This window comes from Gavialis gangeticus, unplaced genomic scaffold (assembly GCF_001723915.1).
Source record: "Gavialis gangeticus isolate Ggan-Ray unplaced genomic scaffold, GavGan_comp1, whole genome shotgun sequence".
Lineage (NCBI taxonomy): Eukaryota > Metazoa > Chordata > Crocodylia > Gavialidae > Gavialis > Gavialis gangeticus.
The window spans coordinates 20,763,944-20,768,892 of NW_017729003.1; positions in this window are offsets into that span (position 1 = coordinate 20,763,944).

Sequence of the window (4,949 nt, forward strand, 5' to 3'; positions counted from 1 at the left end):
CCCCCCCCACACACACCCTGCCCACCCAAGCTCCAAACTCCTGCCACCCCCATGGACACAGGCTCTGTGCTTCTGCCAGCCTCAGCCTCAGCCCCATGCTGTGCTCCTGCCCAGTTGCAGCTCCGCCCTAGTCCTGGCCTTGTCACTTTCCTACCTGGTGCCTGGAGCAAGCATGACACCAGGGAAGCTGAGTAGGTCCCCCAGTGGCTGCAGCACTGGCAGCAGTGGCCCCAGCCAGAAGCTGCATGCTGGTTGGGCCAGGCCCTTCTTCCCATGAGGGTGGGAGCAAGGAGTGTGGGCTGGGCAGGGTACAATTAGTTGGTGAGCTCCTGAGCCCAGATGAAATTGCTTGGCAGGCCAGATGTGGCCCATGGGCCATATTTTGCCTGCCTCTGCTCTATAGGCTCCCTTAGTCTGCATGGCAACAGATTACAGCAGTGCATAGAACAGCCCTGATTGGGTAACCCAGACTGCCCATGATCAGCCTGTGCTGTTAGCATATATAGATATCTATTCTCTTAGGAGAAACTTTCTTGGAAGTGATTTAACCCTGGTTATGCTCAGGTTATTTTTCTCCTGGAGCAGCCATTTTTACTCTGGGAGAGAAAAGCCTTACCATTTATACACTCATGCTTTCTCCTGGCAAAACAGCAAATTTCCCAAGAGAAATTAAATGCCTGTATGAGAGACCTTAGTGAAAAATAATCTATTAAATATTCAATGCTCAGTAGACTGCAAAAAACTATTTCAGGCTGTGACCTGCAATAGAGACCAAGGAGTGACATGGCGAAGGAAGAGGGTGGAGACAGGGTGGCATGGTGCATAGCCTGTCTTTGGTGGGGAGGGAGGGGGCCTTACTGTATAGAGGTAAGACTTAACTCTTGATGATTATGGACCTGTTTGTTCATATGAGGTGTCCCAGGATCATATCCATAAACAACTTTTTAAAAGATATTTCTTGTTTTTATTTGTTTTGTTTCAGTCCAGCTTGCACACAGGAATACATTTGGTTTTATTCTTTACTGAATTTCCCCTTGCTTGTTGCATCCTTTTTTTTTTTTAAGAAAAAGAATTGCGTTGCATTTATTTTGCAGGAAAATTAAAAAATATATGGGGAACAATGTTCTACATGTTCATTAACACCAAATGGCTTAAAGATTGTTGAGCTTGCTTGTATAATGTCCAGATTATTTGTTATAGTGCATTTTACGGAGTTACAAAGAAGTCATTGTTTTCTAATATCACTTTTTATATGTAGAGTTCATACTGGAAATCTCTTTGAGCAATGCTTTGAAGTAGAATCAAGCTCCCAAAGGTAGATAATATTAATGATAATTTACTATACCACAATACGAATTATTAAAGGACATGTGAGTGATTCACTCAGTGAATGAAGAAAAATTATTCCAAATGATTATTGATGAGTTAATCAAGATAACCACGTCAACTTTCTTTGTCCATTAGTGTGAACGGTATTTCACAATCATCATAATAAGAGCCAAATGTTAATGGCTGAGGTAATCAGACTCTAATGAAGAGCAGTGAAAAATACTCTCTTTAAATAGTTTACAATTTTCATAATCACTGAAGTGGTCAGTTGGTCCCATGGTTCTTCATATTTCATGATGTGTGTTTACAAATCAGCTTTTGTTTTAATTTTTTTTCCTTTTAATTCTGAAAGATGAGAGAACAAAGAGGGAAAGTTGTATAAAGACTATAGAGCTGGATAACATTTTGGATAAAAAATTACCTTGTAATATTAGTGCTTACCAAAAAATAGGATTTAAAGAAGAAGCTACAAATGAAGAATAAGGCTGTGTGAAGCTTCAGGTGCTGATTTGATTTGGAGGAGATTTGGTGGCCGAATCTCTGAATCTGAATCAATTCAGGAGACCAATTAAAAGATCTAAATTGATTTGAAGCTCTCTGAATAGATTTGGAATATTTGGAGAGCTTTGGTGATTTGGGCAGTCCCCGCTGGCTGTAGCAGGGAGCTGGACCCAGACTCCATGCTGGTAAGTAGAAGGCAGGGGAGGGTGGGGCTGGAGGAGTGGGGAGGGGATCATGGGGGGACCCCTGCCAGGCTCCGACCCCTGCCCGGCCCCAGCTCCCAGCTCTTTAAAAAAAAGAAAAGCCCCCACTCACCTAGGCTTCCAGGCATGGGGGCAATCCCCACTACCCCCTGCTGCCCCATGCTTTGTGGAGGGCTCTGCCATGAACCCCTGACCCCGCCCACTCTCCTAGCTCCCCCATGGCTGCTCTGCCCACACCAGCTCCTGGCCCTTTAAAAAAAACAACAAAAAAACCCTGGCTACTGCAGTGGCCTTGGGGCTTCTGGGGGCTCATGGCAGAGCTCCCCATGCAGTGCATGGCACTGTGGGGCAGTGGGAATTGCCCCCCAAGTGGAGCTGGTGAGTTGGGGCTCTTTATTTTTAAAGGCCTGGAGCTGGGGCAGTTGGGGCAGCCATGGGGGGGGCTAGGAGAGTGGGTGAGGGTTGGGAGACTTGTGGAAGAGCCCCCCATGCAGCATGGAGCAGTGGGGGGGCAGCAGGGATCGCCCCTCCCCCCCCCACCTGGCAGCAGCTTGTGAGTGTGGGCTTTTTTTTTCAAAGAGCTAGGAGCTGGGAGAGCGGGCGGGGCAGCAATTGAGAGCAGGTCAGGGATAGGGCCGATTCGGAGATTTGGCTGATTTGGCTGTGGCTGAATCTTCAAATCAGATTTGGCCAAATCAATTTGGGACAGTGATTCAAATCACTGAATCGAATCACTGTCCCCAAAATTGGCTGACTCCGAATCCAAAGTGAATACTAGCTGCTTTGCACAGGCCTAAAGAAAAGGTTTTTGTGATTTATATGATTTTTTAAAGATAATTGTGTTAGTTTTAAGACTTAGGCATATGATAAATGTTACCCATGCAAGTAGTCTCCATGATTACTTGTGTATTGTGGAAGCCTAGGAGTCTTCTCTCCCCTCTTTCCCTCCCCCCACCAGATCACGGGGAGATATTGAGAAGAGTTCTGCAGCCTAGAGTAGGTGAATATTTGAGAGGACCATGCTCAACAGCAGGAGAATGAAGCACAGCTCCATAATTGGCTTAGTGATGAAAGATTATTGCATTTGAGAAGTTTATGGAGGGGTTACAGAAAGAAGAACTATAGGAGTCCAGTTAGAGGATGTGTTATATGGAGTTATGTTTGCTTTTCCTAAGTTGCAGAACAGAAGGGAGGATCTTTGTTTTTCCCCCATGCTTCTGGGGGATTTTTTGGTTGCTATGTGGGGCCAGGAAGGAATTTTTTTACCATTTGTTGCTACAGGTGATGTTGGGGCTTTTTCACCTTTCCCAGAAGCACTGAGTGTTGGCTGCAGCCAAAGCTGGGGATTTTGACTGGGGTGTGCCAATGCTCCTGCTTGGACTAAAACCCAGAGATTGTTGTTAGAGGATCTTGCCTCTCTGTTCACAGTTAGATTGATTACCACATTTGGAATCAGAAAGAAATTTTATCCCATGGTCAGATTGGTACAGACTGTGAGAAGTTTTGCCTTTCTCTGTTACAGGGAGCGTGGCCATTTTCTTCGAAACTCTCAGGTGTATTTTAACAACCTTCTTAGTTCTGAGGCACTGATGGCCCTCATCCTTCTACTTTACATGTGGCAGGTTAGGGTGCTTTCAGTGTCCTTGGACAACATACCTATTAGCTGTGTGATGGGGTTGATTGTGTAGTTTTAGTAATAGATTAGACCAGTGGAGGCCAACCTTTTTGGCAAGTGTGCCACAAATAAAGCCCTACACTTTCCCCAAGTTCTGCTCCAGTCCTCTTCCCTGGCTGAACTGCTGTTCTGCTTTATTTTCCCTGCTTTGTGTCCCTTGCTCGATTTTGTACTCTGATTTCTGCAACCTGTCCTATCTGCTGCTGTGCTTCCTGCTTCAGTCTCTATATTTTGCATGCCAAGGCCAGGTGATGCCACAGGTTGGCCACCCCAGGTTAGTCAAGGACTTTTATTGGGATTTGGATAGGAATGATCCTGCCTTAAGTAGGGTGTTGAACAAGATGATCTTTGGAGGTGTCTTCCAGCTCTACTTTTCCATGATTCTATGTAAATCTTTGTAGGATCTTCATCCCTATTATGATCCTGATTCAGAAGCATGCAAATAAGAAATTTTGTGTACATGAAAGATGTGTCCAAAGTTACTTTTCAGGTAAGTAAAGTTACTTGTGTGTAGGCATTTGCAAGATCAGGGATATGTTATTATGTATGTGGTGTATGTAGTTTTTTCTGAAGTATATCAGATAGAGGTGCACTGATACTTTGGTCCAATATCAGATTGGTACCGATACAAAGAAAGTTGGCTGTATTGGAAGTCAGCCTGATGCAGCCGATAATTTGGCTAATAAATGTTCATGCATGCATGTAACACAGAACTCAAGCAGCGAGAAATAGAGCCTGTCAGTGTGGAGAGCTGAGTGCAGCTGGTAAGTCTGGTGTGGTGGAAGGGGAAGGGGGAAAGAGAGGGGTGTGGGGGGCAGAACAACGCCCCTCATGGTGAGGGAGGGGACAGGGGCAGACATTGCCCAGCCAGGGTGGGGCAGGGCATGGGATGGAGCCGTGGCTTGTTGAGGGGTGGTGTGGCTCCTGCCGCTGCTTGTACCCTGGGAGGGCATTGGGTGCGGTGTGTGCCCCTGGATCTGTGTGGGGTGGGCAGGTGGCCTGCAGATGCGGGCTGGAGATGGGGCTGCACTGGGCTTGGGAAGGGGGCTACAGAGGGGGCTGCAGCCACCCCAAATTTTGCTGTAGCCCCACTTCTGGCACCACTGATACTGCATGTCCAGCACAGCCCTGGCTCAATGCCCTGCCTCCATCCACATGCTTGGAAGAGCTAGGGCTACACCAGATGCATGGTGGCACTGGGAGCAGGGCTATGGCAAAATTTGGGGTGGCTGCAGCCCCCT